At 42.0% G+C, this 14,053-nt stretch overlaps 1 non-coding gene across 1 annotated transcript; it reads left to right on the top strand.

The window, feature by feature from the left end:
• Window positions 1-2,534: 2,534 nt before the first annotated feature.
• LOC118971513 (U4 spliceosomal RNA) lies at window positions 2,535-2,675 on the top strand. The gene has a single exon (XR_012124804.1). It is a non-coding gene; the product is annotated as a U4 spliceosomal RNA (small nuclear RNA).
• The last annotated feature ends 11,378 nt before the right edge of the window (window positions 2,676-14,053 follow it).

Raw genomic sequence — 14,053 nt, forward strand, 5'->3', positions numbered from 1 at the left:
TACCAGCAGGATGGCGGGAGAGAGTAGGATAGCTTTGGACATGATGTTAACAGAAAAAGCAGGAGTCTCTTATGTTGGGAGGAAAATGTACTTTTTATTCCAAATAATACTGCCCCTGATGGTGTTATTAGTAAAGCTCTACAGGGACTCACCACTTTAGCTAATGAATTCGCTGAACTCTGGCATCAGTGATCCTTTTATGGACTGTTTAGAAGGATGGTTTGGAAATTGGAAAGGTGTGGTTGCCTCTGTTTTAAATCTCTTGTTACAGCCGCAGGAATTTTAACCACTGTTTGGATGCTTTATCATCCCTCGTGTGAGAGGCCTGACTCAGAGGCTTATAAAGGCAACCATAAACAAATACCTGTGGCTTACACCCAAAACAATCTTATGTTATTGGAAGATAATTAGACTACGAAGGAGAGAGCAAAAACATGTTAGAAAAGTTTGAAAAAAAATGGGCGTAAATTGAGGTTAATTATTGGGAATAAAATTCTTAAATAAAAAGAGGGGGAACTGTTAGAAATGGTATAAAACTAAATGAGATTTATTTCCAGAGGAAATAATGTTTAAACAAAAGGTTATTAACAAGAAGCCTACATGTCAGAACATGTATCAGGCAGTTTCTCCGGCTGGGAGGAGGAGGGAGATTAAGAAAGTGAGGGCTGTGCATCTCTTTGGAAAGAAAAATGCAGAAAAAGTTTTAAACCAGCCAATGAAATTAAGAAAAACGTTTAAAAAAAGCCTAATATAGATGTAAGTTGCTTAGGCAACATCCGGGAAAGAATATGAACCCTGTGGTACTCAGCCGGGCAGGAACCGGGCGGTGGGGGCGGGGGACTCGCATGCCAAGGAAATATATATAAACTGCTTGTAGTGGCCACGCTGAGTGTGCCGCTCCCCAGACCCGCGACCTGGCAAGGCCGTCCTGAAAGCCCTGCTCCGCGGTTCGCTGGATTAAGTTTCGACCAGTGAGCGCGTTTCCCAGAGGCTGATCCGATGTTTGTCTGCCCATCCCCCACCTCGCCTGCACCAGGCTGTGTATCTTGGACTGTTATCGCTTCTCACTTTATTTTCTCCCTCTCTCTTTTGGAAAGACAACACTTCTACCCACAGTTTCCAATCTATTGCAAAAGGGCTAAACATTCCTGACTGTTTCAGCTGTCACCAGAAACTCCAGTCTACTCATGATAATGGTATGACCTGTAACCAGTTTCTTTTACGATCTGTTCCCCTACATCCAGGAGACACAGAAGTAGACTAACTGCTTATTACAAGGCTTTTAGACAAGACCCCTTTAGGAGGGAACGGCAGTTCACCGAATGTCATCCCAAGTCCTCTGATCCCTGGTTTGGAAGGGTCATGTGCACTCCATCTAGTTTTTGTTTTTTCTGCAGTGGATGCATTTCCTTCGACACATGAATGTTTAGAAAGCTGGTGAGATGGAGGTCAGTGCTTATTGGGACATTTAACTGTCCCTGTCAGCATCTATGACAATCTCCATAGCTGCCTTAAGTGGGAATTTCCAGGTGTACATGGCTTGCCTCCATAGGAAGAACCTTCCTCTCCTGTTAAAGTGCTAATAAACACATTTCTAGAAATTGCTAACATTATGAAAGCCAGCCAATTCCACAGCCAGATCAGTAGCAGCGCAACAATGATCATTTGACTCATAATCCTTGACTGCCTACCTGCTGAACAAAGAGGTGTGTGTGCAACAACTAATACCACCTGTGCACATGAGTGATTGCCCTAGGGAGGTAGAAGATGAATTATACAAGATCAGGTAAAAGCCCTTTACAACAAATCTTACCCAGTGATCCCTGGGATTTGACCTACTTAGCTAGTGACCTTCAGGTTTGGGCTCCTGGCTTACAATCATCATACAAACTGGATTTGTCCTATTACCTCTGTTTCTGCTTTGCATAGTTATTTTTAAGTCTTGTACCTACTGCCGTCAGGCCTTTGTAGAAATGACATACCCCATAGGGTGATGCTAGTTCAGCACTTCAAGATGATCTCCTCTATTTTATGACCTTGATAGGTAGCCTGAAGATAAGTAATGCCATTGAGTTCTCCTTCCTAGCCTTCCTGTACTCAAATGCGGTCTTAAATGGCTTCCCAGTGCTAATCACTTTCCCTCCGATGTGGGACTTGACACGCAGGGAGGGTCTTTCCTGACACCTAGGGACAAAACAACTACATACAGAAAACACGACTTGATCAGTGATGGTTTTGGCGAAAGATCTCGATCACAAGGGGGAACTGCGAAACACTGCAGTCTTTCCCATCTGGTACTTATTCCCCACCCCGGCTTCAGTCTCTGCTGTGGCTCTACTGGCTTTTTCAGGATAGGCACTGTCTTAATTATTTTTGTATCCCTAGCAGTTATCCCACTCCTGGATTTGATAAAAGCTTGCATAACGGAGGAATTCCTGAATGCATAATATTATCAATAAAAAAAAAGTTTTTAGCTCTAGATTTTCTATGAATGGTTCAAATTTATTTCAGATTATGAGAGTGAAACTTCAAAGTCCTTTGTGCAGCAGAAGTATCATGGCCAATGAGGTTTATCTGAGGCTTGATTATTGCTAATTGAAAACAAAGTCCAGCCTAAGTTCAATTTGGAAACTTAGAAGCTGAACACAGAAGCCATATTTTATAATACATATGTACATATATGTATACATATGTATACACATATAAACATATTTCATGGAATATATTTTTAATTTTCTAAAAAATGATATAAGCGTTAGCACAGTAAAGATGTTGACATTCACATCTTTTTGCCAGAGAAAAAGGCAAGGACCAACTGTGATTGGGGCCCAAGGAGTAGCGATCAGGCCAAAGGAGAGGGCACATGAGCAAGGCGTGGCTGTCATCTGGCAGAACGTCCTGTCAGCCTCTGCATGTGGCCAGTCGTTGGCCGTCATCTCGGCCAGCTGCACCTGTGACCTGGACTGAACGGACTGCTCCTGTGTGCCCAGCGCTGTGTGCCAGGCCCCAGGAAGGCCTGGATGGCAACGAGAGAGGTCTTGACTTAAGGAGTTCACAATCTAGCAGGAGAGGCAAATAAATAAGCCACTAATTGTTATGATTGTATAATATTATATAATTAGTCTATACTTGATACCATGCAATCAAATTACATATTTTATGATATTATAATATGAAACAGAGAAGGAGCCTCTGCTTGAGTTGTGGGGCTACCGAGGAACACAAATCAAGGCACGTTTTTCAAGGGAGGTGACATAACCCAGACCTCCAGGGAGACACAGTGAAGGGGGACCCTCGGAGGATCCAGTGAGGCCGCACAAAGAAGGCAGTGAGCAAAGTGAGGTGCCACATGGGAACTGGGGGGCAATGAAGGAAATGAAGTGGGATAAGTAGGATGAGGACAGATGATTGATCCAGTGTGTGGGTCAACCTGAATAATGAATAAGCCGCAAACCCAGCACCCTGAGCTGATGCTCAGAAACAAGACCACTCCAGAGTGACTCACTTCATTGTATGGCTCTGTCCACGAAGCAAAAGGAAATACTTAGCTGGGGTCAGTTTGTTTTTTCAGTTTCAAAATCTAGAATCATGCTTTTTATTCAATGTTATAGGTATTGTCCTTTTATTGACCATAGTTTTCAGAATGCTCATCAACTTGTATATAATCCAAACATAGGATTTTCTAAATGTAGCCAGCCAGCCTCCTTAGAGCTAGCTATTTGATCTTTCCAGGAAAATATGCTTTATTTTAGTGCTGTGTGGTTAACCAGCTATTTACATGTATGCATTTATTTATACTCCTACCTCTTTTACAAATGATTTAATGTAGTCAATAAAATGAAGTAAATGTAAGATAAAAGTAGGAGTGAAGAAATATAAACAGGAAAAAATAGGGACAAAATGTCAAGATCAAGGAGAAGAAATCACAAATATGCAGATAAGAGCAGATATAATTCTCCCAGAAGTTTCAAATCTGGCTCTAAGCTTCCTAGAAATCAAGGCAGAAAGGAGTATGGCCCCATCAGCCACACACCCTCACAGGAGGAAGAAGCACACCAGTTTCTTTGGAGACACAGCTTCCAGTCCAGCCCCTCTATTAATTTGTGTGACCTTGGGAGAGTAACTGAGCAGCTCCATTGTGTTTCAGAGTACAGAGCTGTGAAATGTATATCATCTTACTTATCTTCCTCTAGGAGAATCATATGGAATTGTAAACAGAGGAGCTTTGAATAATATAAAATGTTATACAAATTTACAGTGTCATTATTTATAACAGAATGCTAAAAAACTGCCCTCGAAGCATTTACCCACCTACAGTGATGTGCACCGCATGGATCTCAGCAGCTGTCCCTGCGCGCGTGATGATCATGTCCACATTCACCGTCAGTTCACCAAATAAATCAAACGTCAGCATCCCAAAGCGCTGCCGTGTGTCTGCCTTTATACAGAGCAATTCCTGGGACACATCAAGACTGCCTTTTTATGGAAAGAGCATCTGATTCATACGAGCCCAATCAAAAATATCTCTCAACTCTCCCACTATAGATAATCCCCTCTTTTGCTATTTAATTATATTTATTTGGAACCTCAAGTGCAGAGTTAATTTATACTCATAACATTATTTTCCCATATAGTACATTACCATCACTAATACATGCAAATATCTTCTCTTGATTTTTATAGCAATTTATTTCTTTTCTCCCTTTCTCCACTACCAATGCCTTTCCATCAAATGAGTCCATTTTAATATTTGACATATATCATTTAATTTATATATTTCCTTAGAAAGTATGTACCTTCCAGTGTGCCTTAATTAACTTGGATGCTATTGTGCTCTAGAATTCATTGTTTCTTATTTCTTAGCACTGTCTTTGATCTCTATGCATGGTGGCCCACAGACATCTAGTCAATGCTGGTGGCATTCCCCATATGTATTCTGTTTCCCCTGTGACAGACACTCAGATTGCTCTAATTGCTTGCCCATAAATGTGTCATAAATGAGAAATTCTCATTGTAATTACGTAGTTGAAGATCTTTACTACCTAAGAAAGGAAGAAAGAAAAAAGTGAAATAAATAAAAGAATTTAATGATTGAGTTTAAAATGAAAAAATTACATTTTGAAGAAGTTAGATAATAGAAGAATCATCAGTAAAGATGTTGGTCTGTTGGAGGAGGTGATTGAGAGAAGGAGACCCCCAGTTAGCTGCCCTGAGAACTGGTCCTAGGCAATCAGGGGCTCCCCGCCCCCTGCCCTGTGCCCTGTGCTGGAATGTCCCCTCCCACAGCCATTCCTCACACCGTGGAGCTGTTGTCAAGGACACAGCCTTGAGAGAGCAATGTGCTGCTGACACCATATGGATGGTTGGTATGAATGACTGAACCCAGTAAAGGTCTCTGTATAAACTTTCACGATGCTGGCTCATGGGTGAGGAAATCTACTCACCTGGCAGCCACCGGACAAGCCTTCCAAGTTCCCTTGGTGATTAAACCTGCCACCTACCAATCTGAAGTGGTCTGCCTCTTCCTTCAGCCTCTCTTTGCCCTGTGTGTGTGTGGTGGAGGGGGGCTCTTTTGTCAACTAACAGAGTATGGAGAATTAAGACAAGAAAGAATATGGGGAAAACTGGTTAAATTATATGAATACTCATTGCCTTTCTCATATTCCTGGGCTATGTGTGGTTGGAAGTAAGGAAGATGAAAACTGGCAAGATCAGTGGTAGACTTCCAGAACTGATTTCTCAAATTAAGTATAAATACAATCTCATTTCATCTTGTACTTAGCTCATCACATCATCATTTATCAGGACTCCCTCGTGAAGCAGCTATAGCTATTCCCTTTCCCTTGCAAGCAGGTGCATCAACTGCCAAGACTCCTCTGCACGTGCTCTGGAGACCCAAGACCCACTTGGGTTTTCCTTCCCTTTCCCACTCTAGCAACAACTGGCTTTGGGACACAATGTTTGTGTCATGGCTTCCGAATTTGGAAACATATTCAGGATCCTCACCTAGGGACACCTGCTGTGCTAAATATATGGGCAAATTAATACAACCAAAAGCTAAATTTTTTTGGTATCATTAATATATAAATATATGAGCAGCATTATGAGTACTAGACTCCCCCATTCATCAAGTCCCCACACCATACCCCATTACAGTCATTGTTCATCAGCGTAATAAGATGCTAGAGTCACTACTTGTCGTCTCTGTGTTATACTGCCTTCCCCGTGCCCCCTCCAACATTATGTGTGCTAATTGTAATGCCTCCTTTTTTCCCCTTATCCCTGCGTTCCCACCCATCCTCCCCAGTCCCTTTCCCTTTGATAACTCTTAGTCCATTCTTGGGGTCTGTGAGCCAAAAGCTAATTATTGTGTCTTCTATAAATCCTCCTAAACTTGGATTGCAAAAAAAGACTGAGTGTTCTTACGAGCAAATTGCAATAGTGTAAGTTTCAGCAGGTCAAGAGTCCTGCGGATGCTGATATTTACCTAAAGTTAACTTACTGGTGACCAGTGTGTTCTGCATTCTTGTTTTCCTTGTTTCTACTCTTCCTCTCCTATTTATTGTGGTTTTACAAATACCATGGGAAAAAATGTGATTTAGAAAGCAACGTCATTTATAGATGAAGAAAAAAGATTAATCAAATTGCTGAAGTTATAACATCTAGCCTAGTTTGTTAAAATTAGAGAGAGGTGATCCCATCTCCCTTACTCTTTCCTTTGGTTAATAGTTCAGTCCTGATATTCACGTTGTGTGTGTCTCTTGGATAGGATGATGTGATTTTTTGAAGATAACTCTGGCAGTTGCCCTCTTACCCAATTTCATTTGAACTGGTCTTCAAAGTATTTCACATTAACATCTCTCTTTTTGCCACTTGATCCAAAACTCAATGCAAGCAGAAAAGACAAAGTGGGGAAATAGATGTACCTGACTTATCACGTACATCTGGGACCACGTGTTCTGGGACAAGAAGCTCATTTGTGTACATTCAGATGCACAAGGGCAGTAAGAGTTTATGTGGGTCTTGGAACGTTTCTGGACCCGTTTCCTCATTTGTACAATGAAAATACTAGTGAGATGATACCTAAATACTTCTGGTTCTCCTCCTCTTCCCCTGCCCACTGCTGACTGTCTTCTTTGCATGAGTTTTCTTCTGCAGCAATCAAAATTAAACTAAGGAAAATTTGTGTGTATAGATACACATAAATAGCTCTTATATATGATGTCACTGAAGGTCCACTATGTCCTGGGCATTTTACATTCATTGCTCCATTTAATCCTCAAAATAACGTTGCAAGGTATTTATAACCGTACTTCACATAAGAGAAAACAGAAATTTAGAGAGGTTAGCAAGTTGCATCTGAATCTATAGTAAGTGATGGAGCTTCGAGTTGTTTGTTAGCCCCCAAATCTACACTCTATATTAAAACATACTGCCAATCATGCAAAAGAGTATAAACCAAAGTGTAGACTGTGGAGGCCAAAATGGTTCTCTTTCCATCCTAAGTACCACTGATAATACACTAAAGTATTTGTGTTTCCCAGGTGATGTCCTAGAAAGTGGAATACCAGAAAGTTATCACAGAGTCTTGCATTTACAGGAAATTGGAAAGATAGAGAAAGAGATGCCAAACTGAGCAGATACAGGAGGTCAGAGGAGAGGGTTATTTTTCTGGGCTGGGACTTTCTGGGGAGGCTTCACAGAGGTAGTAGAACTTACAGTACTGAGGCCTAGAGAAATGTCTTTGTGTAAGCCAAACAAGGTTTTATATATTATTTAAGAAGGTTCCAACTACATATAATAGACAACAAACAACTCAAATGGCTCAAATATTAAGGAAATTAATTTTCTAATATAACAAGAATTCCCAAGGTAAGGCAGCTTCAGCATTAACCTCATGTTCTAGAACATCACCCAGGACACATGTTTTTTACAACCTTTGATCTGGTCTCCTATTCCCAGTTTTCCCTCAGGGTTGTAGGGAAGCTACTGCAGTTCATGGTAAATGCAGACATAATCACATCCAGTATAGGTATTGCTTCTTCCCATGAATTTATTTTTAAGGACAAGGATGTATTTCCTAGAGTTCCCCAGCAAACTTCCCTTCATGTTTCATTTGCCAGAATTAAGACAAATGCCCGAGCCTAAATCAGTCACTGGCAGAATGATGAGACCACCAAGTTGGCGTAGGCTGACTGGGATTCGCTTTTAGCGCTGGGCACAGGGCCGCCCTTCTCTGAGTCCCTTGGAGGAGGGGTGGGCACCCCTGTAGAATCAGAGCTCCCCAGGCAGGCAGAAGCTGGGGACGCCTGTCAGCAGGTGCTTAGTGCGGCCACGGTACACAAAAGACAGGGAGGGGGCAGTGCTCTGGACAGTTGACTGTAGCAAGGGCTTCACGGAATGTACTAATGGGGACAGGATTGGGTGAGTAGGTAAATAGATCAGAAGGAGAATTTTCAGGGCTACTTGTTGAAAATACAGAAAGAAAGGAATGGATAAAATAACTTATCTTGGGACAAACAGAAAGATACTATATTACTTCCTTCACATTTCAGGGATAAAAGGGCTAATTTCAAGGGCTTTCAGCATCGTTTCTGTTTGTCTAGATCATTAACTCATTTTTTCATATCCCCTAAATTTTTTTTTTCCATTTTCAAAATTGCTTTAAATATCTAATGCATTGCCAGCAGTCTTCTTATTCCTTTTTGACCATTTCTCTCATGTGTAATTGGGTATTTTCTGAGTATCAGCAAAGGGCTCCTCCAACCTTAAGAGGCAAAAATGTGGGACGAAAGTACAGATGGGGAGGCACCAGCTACCAGGCGCAGGCTCTGACACGGAAACCGGCAGGAGGGAGAGCCTCCCAAGCTCAGCCTTTAGGTAGAGATCTCTCCAAAATCAGAAAGATTTCAAGGCCAGTAAGTATAGGAAGAAATATATTGATGGCAGCTACTGTCTATCACATATGCTGTGCCCAGCACTGTACTAAGCACTTATCATGTATTGACTCATCCATTCCCCTCAGTGACTCCATGAGTTAGGTACAGGATATTCATCTGTAAAATGGGAGTAATAATGAGGCATTATTGGAAATAACATTTCCAAGATCACACAACCAGCAGGAGGCAGGTCCAAGATTCATACTCAGGTAAGAGGCTCAGACACCGCTCTTCTTCTATTGCTGCCTTTCTGAGAAGGTACAGATTGGACTAAATCTTGTTGCAAATCAATAATAAAATTGACTCTTATTTATTGAGCACTTACTAAATGTTCGGCATTGTACTAAGCACTTTCAAGCATCATTACACTTGTTCTTCAGAGCAATCATGAAAGGTGTCGTTATTCCCATTTTGTAGGAAGACTAAGCTTTGGGGAGATTAAACAATTGTGAGCAAAATCATACAATGTATGACAGAGCCAGGATGCAAATTCAGATCTGAGCATCTCCAAAGCCAATGCCCTTAATTATGCAAACAATGGAAATGGATGAACTTTCAGATAAGGATCTGAATTATAATTCAAAACCTAGAACAGACAGGCATTGAAGGCCAAGTGTATGCCAGGTACATGACAGCTGCTTTAACATCATTATTTCAGTTCATCTCAGTTATTACATTTTGAGGGGGATTAAGTCTCATTTCTGAAAATTTGGGATCAAGTTAGGCATTAATTATTCTTGTCTAGATAAACTAGATTCATAAGATAGAGATTCTTAAAAATTAATACAATTATTTTTTTTAAGTTGCAGTGATTAAAAAAAAAAAAGAGGCCTAGGATGGTTGAGTCAGAAGACCTGGATACTAGTTTCTGTTCCGAAAATAACTATGCATGGTTGTGCAAGTTGTTAACTTTTCTGGACTGGTTTTTTGATCTGCAAAGTGACACAGGTTGGCCTGAAAGACATCATTCCAAAAAACGAGATTGCTTCCTGCGATGCGTGACTCAGGGAGGAAGCAGCTCTCTGGCTCCCGGCGCCTCATGAACGTCAAGATCACTGAGCTCACAAAGTGAGACATCATGATAAAAGGGACTTTCCTTTTATCATCATCTTCCTTGATTTGTAGTCATATGCCCCACATTACTGCCTGGGTTCCTACTCTCCGACTGGCAGCAGAGTGGCATGCCCCTCCCAAGAGAAGCAGGGTGCCATTTACATCACACTGTCCGCCTGCACTGTTTTCCTGTCCCTTCCCCCACCTCCGGTCCCATTGCTGGTACCTCCTGGTACCTGACCCCATTTGCCTTTCATGATTGTTCCTCCCCAACCCCCTTTACGGACCCAGGCATTCAGCAAGTGCTTATCAAGTGCTCATGAGGGGCATCTAACAAAGGTTTTTTTCCTTCATGTTTAATAAAACAGTCACCTTTAAAAATATGTTTGAGCACTTACTGTTTACAGCAGTGTTTCCCAAACACGCTTGATGATGGGAAATACTTGGGTACTTATTAAAATTATGGATCCTTGGGACCCTGAGAATCCAATTCAGAGGGTCTATGGTGGGGCTTTGAGAATCCTTGCTTCTCACAAGTTTACCAGGTGTTTTTATTATCAGGCCAGTTTGGAAAGACTGTTGTAAACTGTAAGTAAAGAATCAGCCATTGTGAGTATGATGCTAAGATGTTTAATATTTGAAACCTTAACCTTATAGGCTAGTTACTTAGGGAAACTAGATCCATATACATAAAAGGATGGCTGTCTATACACGGCAGGATAAATAAGTGCTAAATGAGTGTATTAGGCCATAAAAATGCGTAAGACCGAATAAATTCTGAGGGGAAAGCTCTGGGCTGGGCTCAGAAAACCTGCATTGTGCTGCTACAGACACAAAAGGAAATGAGTAAGTCCAGAGAGAACGGGAAGGGCAGAAATGTCAGCGAACAGGGAGTCCAACTGGAACAAAGAAAATGCTGAAGAATAGGATTTGACAAATTCAAGCTTAATCCTGAAGGGAATAAGCCATTCAAGAGGTCTGAGCTGAAGAGGCAATTGATGAGCAATGTTTCTGGCGTGACCCGTTCTGACAGTCAGCAGCAGCTGAGGCTCTCACCTGGAGGGCTGGTTAAACTGCAGATCATCAGGCCCCACCCGTTTCTGATTTAGGAGGTCCAGGATGAAGTCTGAGCAGTTACATTCCTGACAAGTCCCCAAATGATACTGATGTGGTTGTAGTTCGAAGCACACTTTGGGAACCTCTGCTGTGCGTGACAGACTGGAGAACACGAGGAATGAGCGCCAGAACTAGGAGGTAGTTTTAAGAATGCACATGAAAGAATATGAAGGAATCATGAGAGAAATTGGTAAGTGGTTGGAATAGGACTGGAAAAGGAGGAAAAAGGGGAGACAAAATTATTCAGAGTTCAAATCTGTGGGCTGAAATGGCAAGAAAAGGATGGAGATGTTTCATGTAGAGCCACCTTGATCGCAGGAAGAAGACGGAAAACTCCGTCTTTGTCATGAGTTGCTGGAGTTAGACCCTCATCTTGTTCCACATCGCCCCGTCAGATAAAACGAAGCAGTAAAGACCAGCTGGGGAGGCCAAAACAAACACACAGATTTGCAGGAGTGCGAAGAAAGTGCTGCAGAGCCCCCACTGGGTATGTCGGTTCACCAGAGACAGGTGTCTTCCAAGCCGACCTGACTCAGTTAGCAAAGCCCTTCCCGGGCAGAGTCCTGTAGCAGCATTGTTTCAAACCAGTCATTCATGCAGACACACACCCAAACCAGAAATGCTTGCTTAGGACCAGAACCACAGCTGTTGTCACTGACAATCCACACCCACCTGGGGGCTGTGAACCTTGAGTCACAAGGCTACCAGCTTCCAAGCTTGTGGGACGGGCAGCATCCTCAGCAGCTCTCGACCTTGGGCCTTCGCAGCCCTCTGGAGAACGTGGGCCAGCCTGAGTGTGGAGCGGATGGGCAGTCAGCCTAGGGTGAGGGGAATGTCTGATTGTGACAGTCACTGAGGGGTCCCCACCAAAGAGGAGAAAGCAACCCCCCAGAGCACAACAGTGTGAAAAGAGGACAGCATCTGGGCAAGCCACCTTCACCTCCCCATGCTGTGGGCCCATAGAGGCACTCCTGCTCGCCACTGGTGTCTTGTCAACACTTCCATGCAATTGCTCTGCTATGGTGTCAGCAGGAACTAAACAGTCAATGCCAGGCTGGGGTACAGCCCCCTCCCTTCCAACAATTATTTCCCTTCATATCATGGGAAGAGGAGAAATACAGAAATAAGCACTTGTAGGACTTTGGTTTACTTCATTTATTTAAAGATAAGAATACTTCACATAGGACCATGTAACATGAAATGCCTCTGTGGAAAGGCAAATCCCTAATTCTGTAGGTAACCCTTCCTGTCAGTCAAGGGCATGTCTGGAAAAATAGACTGCCTCTGTGAATATCCTTCATTCCTAAAATCCCAGTGTTGCAAACTAGGCCACTTAGAATGGGTGGCAGCCATAAAGGACACCTCATTTTGTCCAGCACTCTGGGGATTTTATCAGTTTGCTAGGCTAAACACAATTTGCTAATATAGCTAAACACTGTTTCTCAATAAGAAATACTTCATAATTCTTTCTTTTCAGGAAGAAAAACTATTGATTTTTCTTACTTATTAAGTGTCATCTAAGGACCAGACATGGCATTAGGCCTGGGAATAGAAAAGTGAACGAGTAAAAAGCTCTGTATTCTGGGAACTGGCATTACAATCATAGATGAACAGTAAAAAACTAAACCAATTAAAAGAGAGTATTAGAAGAATAAATACTATAAAAAGTAATAAAGTAAGGAAATGGATTATGGAATACAGGGAGAAGGGGGGACAGTGATTTTTAAATACGCTATTTAGGAAACCATATGTCTACTGGGGAAAAAACCTTCTATATAGTGGAGAGCAGCCAGCCCACGGGCCATAGGCAGGACTGCGCCTGGCAGACTCAGGATGCAGCAGGAGAGACTGCCCTTCACGGACTGCGGTGTTTACTCTGAATCAGATGGGGTTCAGCTGGAGGGTCCTGAGCAGAGGAGCAGAGTGCTCAGCTCATGTTGGGACAAATTGCTTTGGATGTTCTGTAAAAAGCAGAGTACAGTGACCAAGTGCAGGAGAAGAACAGTTAGCAAGTTCCTGCAGTGCCCAGGCAGCGCAGGCAGCGAGGACTGCTCAGATTCACGTGTATCGCGGAGGCAGAGCCAACGGGACTTTCTGGTTAGATAGCCTTAGTTACTTCCCTAAAATATAATTAAATCTACTTACAAAGGCATTGGGTTGGCCACCACACATCAATGATGGCTTAGCAGTAAAACCAAATCTCAATTTCTAAATTTAATATAAAATTGCTGATAATTTTTAAAATATCTGATGATATTGTGATCTTTATTTGCGGTTTATTAGTTATGTTTTCTCCAGGGTAGAGAGAGCTAGTCCACCACTGCTCCATGACTAATTATCATTTTCTTCACCTGCATATGCTTCAAAAAAAAAAAGTAATATCCTTAAACTAAGTGGAGACTCTGCAACAGAGCTGGAGCCGGCTCCTCTGCTCCACCTGACCGAACGCCGACTGTGTTCTTGCCTCCCTTCACCCTGCAGTGGTAAGAATGTAAACAAGCATCCACAGTCACCTCTTCCTTACCTGTGCTACAGGGACCTTTCTCATCTTATTCTCTCAAATGTGCTAATTTAATATATTGATAATATAACATAGCATGTAAATTTTTTTTTTTTTTTGAGAGCGCATCTCTCATATTTATTGATCAAATGGTTGTTAACAACAATAAAATTCTGTATAGGGGAGTCAATGCTCAATGCACAATCATTAATCCACCCCAAGCCTAATTCTCGTCAGTCTCCAATCTTCTGAAGCATAACGAACACGTTCTTACATGGTGAACAGTACAAGGGCAGTCATCACAGAAACTTTCGGTTTTGATCATGCATTATGAACTATAAACAATCAGGTCAAATATGAATATTTGATTTTTATACTTGAGTTATATGTGGATCCCACATTTCTCCCTTTATTATTATTATTATTTTTAATAAAATGCTGAGGT

This window comes from Manis javanica, chromosome 13 (assembly GCF_040802235.1).
Source record: "Manis javanica isolate MJ-LG chromosome 13, MJ_LKY, whole genome shotgun sequence".
Taxonomy (NCBI): domain Eukaryota; kingdom Metazoa; phylum Chordata; class Mammalia; order Pholidota; family Manidae; genus Manis; species Manis javanica.